General features: G+C 41.9%; 1 pseudogene; it reads right to left on the reverse strand.

Annotated features, from left to right (window-relative positions):
* Window positions 1-9,629: 9,629 nt before the first annotated feature.
* LOC137321300 (U2 spliceosomal RNA) lies at window positions 9,630-9,801 on the reverse strand (annotated as a pseudogene).
* Window positions 9,802-14,161: the final 4,360 nt, after the last annotated feature.

The raw sequence follows: 14,161 nt of genomic DNA on the forward strand, positions 1-14,161 counted from the left end.
AATGATGACCTATTTTTGTATTTGGATTTAACAATAAATGTGTGACACGGTTCCAGTTGTCATTCTCTCTGTGCATCAGTGGGTGAGAGCTATACCACAGAAGCTCAGGAATATAAGGGTTGACAAGGGGCCAATTAGCTGCACTACTGACATTCTATCTGATTCTCCACTTTATCTAGGGGAACGCTCTGAGCGTAGCTCTTCTGTTCTGATGTATTTTTTTGCATGTCAAAGGTTGATTTGCTCACGTCTATGATAGAACCTTTTGGATATATGTCTGGGGGGCCTCTTGCCCCCCCACCCCTCTTGCGAATATAGGATGTCCCTCCTTCTGTCCACCTCTTGCACCAAGGTCTCTAGTACATCAGCAGAGAACCTTGGTGCATGCACTCTCGCAGGTCCGGTACCAACTCAGATCAGCAGATTAGAGAGGTCCGGTGTGCAGATTGGAGGATGTGGGATTTAGTAACCAGTTGCTTCCTCTCACCCTTTGTTTTTTTTTCAATAAATTGTTTTTTAACTGTTTTCTCTCCTTGTCTCCTGAAGGTGCTGACTCATATCGGCCGCTAATTCCAAGGTGCCAGCTGTCCTCCAGTATTTCACTCATATGTGATTTAAACAGTGAGGGGGAAAAATTGGATAGGGGCCATTTTTGGACACTGGTAGCGTGATGTGCTAATACCCGGCGCCCAATGGCCCCAGGCAAGTTTCGGCTCGCCGGAGGACTTACCTGCAATCAACGTTTCATTCCAGGCCTTGCAAGTGGAATCAACGCAATTCACACTTTTCACCACCAGGGGAGCTCAATCTCCTAAAGGGAGGATGTTTCTTAGAAATCTCTTAAAGGAAGCTGGTACCTGTTATTTACTGAAAATAACAGTCTACTGTCTGCACAGAGTCTGATCGGAGATCAGGCATCACACACGTAAAACACAGATGCATGTCTATGTTTACACACTGATGAGTTTTGTTAAAACATTGAATAAAGGTTGCACACTACTAAATCCCACATTCTCCAATTTGCACGCTGGACCTCTCTAATCTGCTGATCTGAGTTGTTACCAGGCCTACGAGAGTGCATGCACCAAGGTTCTCTGCTGATGCCCTAGAGATCTTGGTGCAAGAGGTGGGCAGAAGGAGGGACATCCTATATCCGCAAGAGGGGTGGGGGGGGGCAAAAGGCCCCCCAGACATATATCCAAAAGACAGTGGGAGGCAGCAGGGGATGAAGTCAATGCCAGGCGCACAGCATCATGAAAATGGAGTGGTCAAGGTGAGTGAAGTCAACTGTCAAGTGGCGTCTCCTACCAACTGCACCATGCACTACACCCCTTATCACCCACATACCAATGAACTCACCCTTTCCATCAGTACTCAACTCTTCCAACCAGATGCTTCCTCTCACCCTTACACATTACCACTATTTCAAGCCACCCACCCGCATCTCACAGGCCACACACACTGGCAGCTATTCAACCATGACAGGCACATCACCCAGGCACACGTCCCGCTTTCTTGCAGAAGGTGACGCATATCAAGAAGCAGCAAGTGGCAGTGGCATTTAGCCCCTCGAGCCTATTCCACCATTCAATGAGATCATGGTGGACCTGTGACCTAACTCCATACACCCGCCTTAGCCCCATATCCCTTAATACCCTTGGTTCACAGAAATCTATCAATCTCAGTTTTAACATTCACAAGTGAGCTGGCATCAACTGCCATCTGTAGAAGAGCGTTCCAAACGTCTCCCAGCCTTTGCGTGTAGAAGCATTTCCTAACTTCACTCCTGCACGTCCTGGCTCTAAATGTTAGGCTATGTCCCTGCGTCCTAGTATTCAAGTCTGGGAGACCTCCAAAAACAGTTACAAATGTCTCAGCAGCCAGAAGCAATAATCCAGCCACTAACCTGTAAATCCTGCATGGTCCCTTTAAATAGTGCTGATGGGGGTCATCCAGGCACTCTAAGACACGTTCAGATGGTTGGGATTAAGACTGTGCGTTGAGTTGAGCGTTAAGTCCCAAAATAGTGTCTATCACTTTAAATCAGCGTTGCACACTGATTGAAGTAATTTTCTCCATACTTTACATGATTCCAGCGTTTGTTATCTGCACCTGCGCTAACTCCATAATAAGATGGCATCTGGCGCACGTCACGTTGGAAACGTGCGTGCGCATCCAAGACACCATCTTGGATGTCGGAGACGCTGTGTAGCACTGAAACAACAGTTTCGTAGTGGTTGTGTAACTGGATTAACAATTCAAAGAACGTGAGTTCAAAACCCACCATGACAGTTTAGGAATTTGAATTCAGTTTTAAAAATCTGGAAATTAAAAAACTGGCATCAGATAAAGTGATCACTCAGTTGTCGGATTGTCATAAAAAACTCATTCATTGATATCCTTTGGGGAAGGAAACCTGTCAGTCTGGCCTGTACGTGACTCCAGTCCCACAACAACACGGTTGACTCTTAACTTTGAAGTGACATAGCAAGCCATTCAGTTGTATCAACTTTCTATAAAGAATACAACATAGACTGCAGCGGTTCAAGGGGGCTCACTATCACCTACTCAGGGCAACAACGAATGGCCTAGAGATGGGCAACAAATACTGGCCTTGCCAGTGACACCACATCCTGAGAATGAATTATAAAAAATCAAACGTGGGTGACATCACAGCCAAGTCCAATCCTGTTTTCACCTGTCCACACATGCGTAATTTCCAGTAAGTGTCTTTGAACAGCAATCCAGGAGCAGGAAGCACTACCTCAGGTACATTGAGGCCAACTGTAGCAGGCCTACAGCTATCTAATCAGTTAACTGTGTTAGGTCATCCGTCTCGTCTGTATTAGTTAGTACTTCCTGTTTTTTTCACTTAAAAAAGTGGTTGTTGTAATGAAAGGAAAATTGTTTGGACACTGCTCCCACTTTCAAAATGGTGGTGGGGGGAGGGTGAAGAAAACAGGCTTTAAACCTGTTTTAAGGTTTCAAGGATTAAAATAGATGGATTATATTATAGCAAACAGAAAAAAAGATAAAATAATAAAAAGTCATGAAGAGAGAGAATGAGGAAAAGGGAAGACAGGTTGTGTAAGATTCTCAAAATTCACAGATCCCCCAAAACTCGGAGAAAAACCCTAAAGAAATTCACCTTTTCCCTGAGTATGGAAAACTTTGGCCATTGACTGAAATCCTAAGATGGAAGGATAGGTGAGAGGTCACCAGATGAATCCACAACCCACACGTGGAATGTGGGAGAATTTACTGCTTCAGACATGTCTCTGTTTTAATGCAAAACCGACAGCAGGGGGTCAACACTCAAGGCCATTGAAAGAGGTAACTGCTCCAGACATGGTGGGGCCATGCCTTTGTTTTAAAGCAAAACCCATCAACACCTAGGACGGTGGATACAAAAGGAAGCCTTGTGTGACAAGCTCTAAAAATCGGAATTAACAATGACCCTTCGGGAGAAGCAATGGCAACATGATGAGGGACCATCAAAAAGCCAACAAAGATTCTTAAGGACTTTGTAAGAACTGTTTAAACAGAAATGAAGTGTTTTTTTAAAGTGTCGAAGACCAATTGTAAGAGAGACATCCACAAATGGAAACTCGAAACCCCTCTCTCGCTCTCTCTCTCTCTCTAGCTTGCTGGCTCTGGTGGGCTGCTTGTCTTGGTTCTGCCTGTGTCTGGGAGGAAGAGCAGCTTCTAGGGAACAACAAGACAAGGAAAGCAGTTCGACAGGGTAGGTCAGCAGCTCTAGAAGCAGGCCGAACACAAGAAGAAACCAGAGCAACAGTTCCAGTGACCATCAGACACCTCGCGGCAACAAGGGCCTTACGAAACAACCAACCGAGTATTGCCACCAACCAACCGGGTAATATTGAGCCACCGCGACCAAAGAAAACCAACTCGGGAGAAAACCGAAGATCCGCAAAGTTTCCACTCTACGGTCTATTTCTGACTTACCTCTGGGTGAATTACTGTCAAGGATTTGTTTGGTGAGTGTTATCTCTGGCCCTCTAGAGTCCAACTTAGCTAGTACAGTGGGATTGGGAGGGGTGAGGTATCTTTCTACTGTAATTTCCCTCGTGTGTACCTAAGTGTTCCCCATTTTATTAGAGTGTTAAGATTGTTGTGTTGTATTTTCTGTCTTGAATAAAGGTCAAAGTTTCTTGCACCAAAACCAGTTGTCTGCTGCACTTTGTCACAACCCCCAAATAAGTCCAAGGTCTAGAACCCAGGGAGTGGGAGCGATTCGGACCGCTCAGAAGTCAGAGGTGAAGCTGACACACACCACCACCTCTTACAGTTGACCAAAATTAACTTTTACATTTTTTAATTTTTTATTTGTAATTGTGCTTATTATTGCAATTAACAGGTAATATAGGAAGAAAAGCAATTATTTTAACTTTATTCACAGTAATATATTGAAATTTGTTTCAGTGCCCCGGTGAGGTGAAAACTTAAAAGACTGGCCAGGCCACAGAACTATCACTCTGGATTTCCATCTTTTAAGGGTTAATTGAGTTTATTAGTTGATTCAAGTTGGGTTAATAGAGTTTATTAGTTGGCTCATTTTAGGTTAATAGACTTTATTAAGTGGATCATTTTAGGCTAATAGAGTTTATTTAGAGCTTTTTAGGAATATGGGTGCCAGTGGCATATTGGAGCCAAAATGTTTGTCTTTTTTTCGGACAGAGCAGATATAGCGGCCCTATATTTGTGCCTGCACACATTTCCAAAGATCAACTTGTGGGATTAGAGTTCAGCCAAAATTTGGCATATCGATTTGAAAGCACTGGCAAGATCAAGGTCTAAGTATGTTGACAACCATGGGGTCTACCCATGCCCTTTTGTCTCCTTCTCCCACAAGGCACATGCTTCTAAAACACCAATACAAAAAACAATTTATTTAAAGTCATAATTTAGTTAAAGAACTGAGGGTTATAACTATCAGGAAAGTCTGAACAGGCTGGGGCTCTTTTCTCTGGAAAAGAGAAGGCTGAGGGGTAATTAAATAGAGGTCTATAAAATCATGAAGGGGTTTGATAGGGTAGACATAGAGATGTTTCCACTTATGGGGGAGACCAGAACTGGGGCCATAAATATAAGATAGTCACTAATAAATCCAATAAGGAAATCAGAAGAAACTACTTTACCCAGAGAGTAGTTAGAATGTGGAACTTGCTACTACATGGAGTAGTTGAGGTGAACAGCATAGATGCATTTAAGGGGAAGCTGGATAAGTACAAGAGAGAAAATGCTGATAGGGTTAGATGAAGTAAGGCATAGCCCAGTTGGGCCAAATGGCCTGTTTCTTTGCTGTAATTGCTATGTAATTCTATGTAATAAAAAAAACAAATTTTGGCTGTGTTTACTTTCTTTTTCCCCACTTAATGAATTGCTTTATAATTGATGTGTGTGCATGTATGTAGCCATGAAATGTACACAAACAATGGCATATTTTGTGAATTCAATTCAGGTAAAGAACATTTTCTCACTATTTTCAGATGCTCAATTGCCATTTTTATTGTGGGATTCAGAACACCTCCAGTACCTGAGCATCACATACAAAAATATCCCAGGCATAACTGGCATTTCATTAGATAGCAGGATCACCTCATTAACCATTGGCAGGTACTTGGCTTTAGTAAAGTTTTCCTGGATCAAGTGGAGCACATAGCCAGTTAGGAATAAGTGGCATGGTGAAAATAACACAGATAGAGATCACAATGTCCAGAACTAATATAGTAAAAGAGGAAAAATAAAAATAAATTGAATGTTGAAATGTATAGTAAACGCTTAGGCGATTTCAACAAGATTAACAATTCACAAATGTATTCTTATTTTAAAGTCAAACTTTGTGCTTCTATAAGAAATATTATGTTGAAACCAAAAAAATTTGGGCCATAGACTTTTCTGATAATAACAAAGCATTTCTCCATAAATTTGCAGTGATAATGCAAACATTTTTAATCCTCTTGTATATCACCGAGCCATTGGCAATTGGAATATGTACAATCAGCACAAAAACTGATCTAAATTAAACCACCCATAAAATTATTTTATTAAAACTCTGGGGTAAGTTCAAGGCAGTAATTTAATTCCAGGGTTCAGAAGCTGCTTTAAAATTGCCTTTACAGTTTATGACATTAAAAGACTCAATTACATTATTGCCTTATGTTCACTCCCAGGTATCATTTATTCTCTATGGAGCTGAATAATTAAGTAGCAAATTAATATCATTTCTTTATCAATGTCTTAATTCTGTTCATTGCAGATTTCATTAATGCCAAGTCATCATCTGGTTTAGTTAGAAGCTTTATTGATTCAGCACATCTTATGAATTGGGCATATTTCAAATGCAGTTGGGTCTGATTCCCAAATACACATTGGGCATTTTATCGATGAAGCTATTAGGTTCCATTATCTTGGTCACATGCAGTGCTCATCGTGCATTTAAGGTTGACACTATATTGAAGATATATCTGTGTATAAATGTATCTGTGTAGCACACGATGTACAATCGGCAGACCCGAGTTACACTGCAGGTCGCACGGAGGTCAGCAACGACGGAGCTCTGAGCGGGTGCGAACACTTTTAATGTTAAGAGAGAGCCAAAAGCAACATTGCTTCTGTCATGACATTAAAAAAAAAGAAAAGCATGTTCATAAAGTTTCTAGGAGCGTCAATAGACTGTAAGAAGACTTTTAAAATGTGGTTGTGCAACAAGCTGCAGTTAAACTGCACCCATTGCGAAGCCAAAGCAGTGTTACAGCAGCAAGCCACATCTCTTGATTTGTTGCACTCGGGAATTAGATCACGGACTTGACTCCCCAGTTACACGGCACTTAAGTGTCACCGTGCAATCAAAATTACTTTGCATCAACATGAAACTAGTATATGGTGACCTTATATCCTTCAGGGGACATACAGGGATATTACAATAAATAAAATGAGCAGAAAAGCCTATAAGGCTCTCTTTAACAATACAAGAAAATCGGACATATTGCTGGCATGTTTTGATTGCAGTTATGTAGGACAGAGAAGTGAAGTAGTGCTGACAGATTTTAGGCTCTAGATGGCAGTAATGTATCAAATTATTTTTGCTACTCTGCAGGTGTATACAATCATTATTTTCAATTTTGCACCTGCACTCACAAGGACCTGGCAGTCAACTGCTCTTTTGTCAGATTCAAAGGAGTGATGCTGTAATCACTCGAATCTTTGCCAGATGGTAAATTACCACAGAGAACTGTGATACTTGCCATAGTAATGAACGTAACCATTGCATGTTGTGTTATAAAATCAAACCTACAACAGAACAGGATAAAAAAACCCTAATTAAAGCATTGTCACTCGGGATATTACGGGTATCAGCTACTGAGGAAGATTGATCACTGTATTGCAGGGTTTTGTCTGAATAAAAAAAAATTCCATTAGTAATAATGAATGTGAAAGTAAGCAATATATTCACCAAATTTTGCACAAGTGCCTCCACATTAACGAGATATTTCAGCAGCATCAAACCATTTCCATTAAGGATACAGCTTATTTTAAATTAACAATCTAAGTCTTAATGTGCAATGTTTATATGCTTAGATATATGCATATTCTTCATTCATAACCAGTATCTGTGCCTCCCACTTTCCAAAGAAGGAAAGAATCATAGAATCATACATTGCAGAAGGAGGCCACTTGGCCCATCGTGCCTGTGCCGGCCCTTTGAAGGAGCTATCCAATTAGTCCCACTCCCCTGCATTTTGCTCATAGCTCTGCATTTTTTTCCTTTTCAAGTATATATCAATTCCCTTTTGAAAGTTACTATTGAATGTGCTTCCACCACTCTTTCAGACAGTGCATTCCAGATCAAAAAAATTCTCCTCATCTTCCCCATGGCTTTTTTGCCAATTATCTTAAATCTGTGTCCTCTGGTTACTGACCCTCCTGCCAGTGGAAACAGTTTCTCCCCATCTACCCTATCAAAACCACTCAATTTTGAACACATCTATCAAATCTTCCGTTAACCTTCTCTGCTCTAAGGAGAACCACCCCAGCTTCTCCAGTTTCTCAACATAACTGAAGTCCTTCATCCCTGATACCATTCTAGTAAATCTCCTCTGCACCCTCTTCAAGGCCTTGACATCTTTCCTGAAGTGTGGTGCCCTGAATTGGACACAATACTCAAGCTGAGGACTAACCAGTGATTTATAAAGGTTTACCATAACTTCCTTGCTTTTGTACTCTATGCCTCTATTTATAAAGCCAAGTATCCTGTAAGCTTTTTTTAACAGCCTTATTCACTTGTCCTGTGACCTTCAAATATTTGTGTATGTGTAAGAGATGGAGAAAAGGCAAAAAAGAGACAAAAGAAGGCAAAGAATCAGAAAAGTAGACAAGGTGAGAAACAAAAGAGGGCACAGAGACAAGCAGAAAATGAAAGAAAGACACAGAGAAAACTAAGAGGGGGAAGGGGAGGAGTCAACAACATGAAGATGATAAAGACAAGTAAAACAAAGCATATGGTGAGACTGACTGCGAGAGGCACATTTCTTTTTAAAAAGTTGATCTATCATCTACCTATTTTATATTCTAAAAACGAAAATCCTTCCCACCTCAAATACTTCCCTTACCCACCAAAACCTCAAATACTTCCCTTACCCACCAACGCTATATCCAATTTCTGTGCATCCACCCTTTGATTTGCCATGGGGCAACTGCCAGTGTTGAACAAAATCAATGAAAAATATTGAAAATATTTATGATGAAAATATATTTTGGACATTAAATGGGAACTATTTTTCAAAACACCTTCCTGTACTTAAACATGGAGGAGGGAGCAATCGTGATCAGAGCCATCATTGCCAATATATTATCAACTGCATCTGACAATTATTTTTTTCAATCGACTTTTTGAACAAAAAGATAAAATTTAAAAACTGCTTTGTGACAATTTGTCCTGCAACATTTATAGCACCCACGGTAGCAGGGACTTTCATCAGCAGCCAACATAGCACATCTAGCAGCAACAAGAGTCACTGACTGTTCAACAAACTGATCTGGTCCATACATTCCTATATGTGGTGATACTGCCCCATAAAAATGTAAAGAAGGCCACACTTTTTTATTTTTATTTTTCCTAGACATAGAACAATGATGGTGCATTCTCCATCTGACCCTTTAGTCACTAGCATTCCAATTATGACATCAAAGAAAGAAAGAACTTGTGTTTATATAACGCCTTTCATGACCTCAGGATGTCCCAAAGCGCTTCACAGCCAATGAAGTGCTTTTGAAATGTTGTCACTGTTGTAATGTAGTGGAACGCAGCAGCCAATCTGTGTACAATAAGGTCCCACAAACAGCAGTGTTTTTAGTGGTGTTAGTTGAAGGATAAATGTTAGCTGGGACTTCGAGAGAACACCTCTGTTCTTCTTTGAAATGTGCCATGGGGTCTGTTACATCTGTCTGAAAAGACAGACAGGACCTCGGTTGAACATCTCATCCAAAATATATATTTTTTAAGTGTAATATATCAGCTTTATTCTCAGTAATAATACATACACACACACACACACACACACAGACGCTGGGAAAGAGCTGTTTTTTCTTTTGAATATCTCCCCACAGGGAGCTGCACCGTTCCCAGAGACACTGCAATACTGGGTCGATGCGTGGAGTGGACGGAGCAAGCCCCTATTCCATCTCCCTGTTCCAAAAATCAATTTAATATGTGGTCCCCAGATAGGGGACGTATCAGATATTAAACTGATAAGAACAGATTTTTTTTTCAAAACATATACTTTATTCATAAAATTTGCAGCAATACATACAATACAGTTGTCATATCACATTCCAAACGTACACAATACAGATTATGCAATTTGCAGGTTACATCAAGTACAGTTCAATGAAACACATTGGACATAATTACAGTTCATGACAGTCTAAGGTGCCTCATTGCATCACAATCAATACAGGTGATTCATTACAGATACATTACAGATTTATTACGGGTACATTACATCAATTTGAGTTTTACATTCTGCCCGATGGGGTTTTTCCCTGATTGCAGCCCCTCAGTATACGATGGCGGGAAGGCTCTAAACGGTTGCCTTTCCCCACAGAGCCTTTGCGGCTGCCGCACCCATCCTCAGTGCGTCCCTGAGCACGTAGTCCTGGACCTTGGAATGTGCCAGTCTGCAACACTCGGTTGAGGACAGCTCCTTGCACTGGAAGACCAGCAAGTTTCGGGCAGATCAAAGGGCGTCTTTCACCGAGTTAATGGTCTTCCAGCAGCAGTTGATGTCCGTCTCAGTGTGCATCCCCGGGAACAGCCCGTAGAGCACAGAATCCTGTGTTACGGAACTGCTCGGGACGAACCTGGACAGATACCACTGCATCTCTCTCCAGACCTTCTTTGTAAAGGCACATTCCAGAAGGAGATGGGTGACGGTCTCGTCTCCACCGCAGCCTCCTCTGGGACAGCGCGCGGTGGCGCTGAGAGCCCGGGAGTGCATGAAGGATCTGACGGGAAGGGCTCTTCTCACCACCAGCCAAGCTAGGTCTTAGTGCTTGTTTGAAAGCTCTGGCGATGAGGCGTTCTGCCAAATGACATTGACAGTCTGCTCGGGGAACCAACCGACAGGATCCACCATCTCCTTCTCCCGCAGGGTCTCGAGGACGTTACGTGCGGACCACTTGCTGATCACCTTGTGGTCAAAGATGTTTTTCTGCACAAACTTTTCCACGAAGGACAGGTGGGGCGGAACGGTCCAACTGGACGGAGCGTTCAGTGGCAGCGTGGCCAGGCCCATCCTTCTCAACACCGAGGACAGGTAGAACCTCAGCACGTAGTGACACTAGCACCTTCAACAGTGCAGCACTCCCTCAGTAGTGACAGTGGATTAAGTGCTCAAGTCTCTGGATGGGGTTTGAACCCACAGCCTCTGACTCAGAGGTGAGATTGCTAACCCTGAGACATGGCTGACATCTTAATTGCTAATTAATTGGTGCGTCAGTCGGGGAGACATTAAAGATCGACTAAGTGAACTTGTCCGAGATGGAAAGATTAATAACACTTATCAAATACACTCCAAGAGATTTACACAATCTTATCACTGATGTGTTTGCAGAGGTTAATCACAATATGTCATACTACTGTGGCTGGAGATATTTCTCCATCTCTGTAAAAAGCAAATTTCACAGCACAGAAGGAGGTTGTTTGTCACACTGCGCCTGTGCTGGTTCTCTAAGCTGTATCCACATTTCCCTGCCCCTTCCCCCCATCGTTTTACATTTTTCCGTTTCAAATATTTATGCACTTCCTTTTTAAAGCTATTGTATCCTCTATTTAATTTTCAAGTGGCCTCCTTTATTTCATTATGAGATTTTATTGTGCTGGGGACTCACATTAAAATGTAGTAAAGACAAAAGAATGACAAGTCTCCAGGGAATACTTACATTTGGACAGGTCACAAACATCAGGTCAGGACCCAGCGTTTTAATACATGTAGTCAGGTAATCGAGTAGTTTTTTGTTCCAAATCTATTCATAGGATTTCAAGTTGCCTTTTTGGAGGAGGTGAAAAAAGGAAAGTTAATTAATTAATTTCTTAAATCAGTTGATTAGCTCACATTTGTGTCACAATTACATTCTAAACAAAATTGGAAAGCCAGTGAGCTTGCAAGATCATTGTGCCCAGGATTAAATACACTTTTTCTGCTTTCCATTGTTTTCCTAAAAATAATCAGATAGATTACATATAAGTTTTTAAATTATTTCTTCTCATTTTGTGGTATATTTTATTGCAGGCTGCTTGTAACCTATTGCCCTCTGAGACAGAAGAATGGGAGAGTCTGGATTTCAGTCTTTTCTGTAAACCCAGTCCTGTCTTGTTGGTGATATGATTGAAACAAAGTAAATTTCATACACTCAGACTTTCCTTTGCACCAAGGTAAAATGGAATGACTCACATCTTCCTGGAGGCATAGGTGATTGTACAATATAATTTTTTTTTGCAAAGTGATACAGAAAGTCATTGATCTGAAACGTTAACTCTGTTTCTCTCTCCACAGATGCTGCCTGACCTGCTGAGTATTTCCAGCATTTTCTGTTTTTATTACAGAATGTCAGGGCATAGGTTTCCATCTGCTATCTCCACAATGAGTTGCCAACTCAGCCAATGCACAATAGGAGGGGCTGAGTTGAGACCAGAGCCTAGAAATTTGGCCATGTGGTGCCCATTTTTCAGGCGCTATGTGGCCTATTAAGACTCCAAAATGTTGGGCAGGAAGCACGGACACACTTCAGGCTGGAAGTGCGCCCACCGCCATATTGCTTAAGGACAAACAAGAGACATCCTTTACCCATGCCTGAAAAAGGCATATGTAAATAAGGGGCCTAACACCTGCTTAAGGTCCCCGTTCCGATATTGGTTTGCGGTAGAGCTGGCTGCTTCAGGGAAGCCAGCCCAATAGAACGCCTGCCACCCAATAAGGTAAGTAACATACCTGAATGTGGAATTGGGAGGAGGATGAGTGCTCCTCCTGATTAAACATTGTAGGACCCGATCACCACTCCCGAACCCCCTTCCCCATCACCGCCGGTCCCTCCCCATCCCCCACCCCCACCATCGCCACTACCGACATCCAATCCTTCCCCAACCCCAGCTCTCGATCGCCCTCTTCCCCTGGCCCTGACCCCCCCCCCCCCCCCATGTCCCATGCTCCAGGCCCCCTGACCCTTGATTTTCACTCCCGACCCCATTCGACTCCGGTCCCGACCTGACCCAGGGCCCAGACCTAATTACCTGAGGGCCGCTGCAAAGCACTTGCTCCGGTCTTTGCCGGCAGGCCGTTGCGCAGCACTGGCTCGATTGCAATTAACCTCGGATCTCACCATTCTAGCACAGTGTAGTTATGGCTGCTTCCAAATTTCTCGGCCAAGGTGTTTTCCCGCAATGAGATGAGAATCAGTGGAAGGAGAAGCAGCTTTTGGTCACTCTTGGACATCACCTAGCTGCCAATTCAGAGCGGCATGAAGTGAGCTCTGGGACAGGTCATCTATTCCCCTCTCAGCTTCAGGGTGTGTGAATTGCAGGGAAACCAGGGAAAAAGAGAAAATAGCTAAAAAGAAAATCTTTTACGGCTCTCTAATCTTCAGTACATTTATTATTGGAAAACCATGTTGCCTTCATTGTTAGAAGTTGGCATTTCATGTAGTATTACTTGAAATGATAAAACGTTAGCTGAGCATTAGAAGAGCAATTAATCAGTTCATGCAATCTCTCCTACCTTAATAGTCACCTCTCCATCACAACTGGATATCCTTTCCATTATTATTAAATTGGATAGGAACCAACTTCATTAATACCTGCTCTTGCAGTCACAATAGCTGCACTACCTGCCTGGGACAGTCATCCCATTGTGTTGCAACTATGCTGAACGGTTAGAAATTATCTCTGGTAAACACACTCAACAGGTTATTTAATAGGAACACGTTTGAAAAGAAAGACACAAAACATTGTTAACTGCACTGGAAGGACTAGACAGTTTCAGTGTTTATTTTTCAGGTTGCTGTTCATTTTTAAAACTCATGTTTATGAAAACATATTCGGTAAAATATTTTTGGCAGACAAAGTATCTCTTTTAGCTGCAGAAGGGTGGGTGCAACGTCACTCTTATTCACTTGAACCTGCAACTCAAATCCCTCCGTAACCTTCAGGACAAAAAGATACTGCAGTTTTACATTACAATACTCTCTAACAACATTGCAATAACTCTTACAACACATGGTAAAACGGAAGAGCAACTTTGATCCTGTTTAACAACCCAGCAGGGTATTCACTGTAATCTTTAAAAATGTTTTTTTTCTTAAGAGTAGCACTGATTCAAATGTCACTTTTCATATCTTACTTTAAAGAATTTCTCATAGGTTTCCTGTCATGTTCTGTAGAGTATCTATTGTGTTCCAACAAGGATTAAACCATATTTCAGTTTCTAGTTGAAGACTTGCCAAATAAATACAAATTAAATTACGTTGCAAGAGCAGAAACAATATCATAGAATCATAAAATTATAGAAAGGTTACAGCACGGAAGGAGGCCATTCGGCCCATCGAGTCTGGGCGGCTAACTGTAAGAGCAATCCAGTTTGTCCCA

Source organism: Heptranchias perlo, chromosome 4 (assembly GCF_035084215.1).
Source record: "Heptranchias perlo isolate sHepPer1 chromosome 4, sHepPer1.hap1, whole genome shotgun sequence".
Classification (NCBI taxonomy): domain Eukaryota; kingdom Metazoa; phylum Chordata; class Chondrichthyes; order Hexanchiformes; family Hexanchidae; genus Heptranchias; species Heptranchias perlo.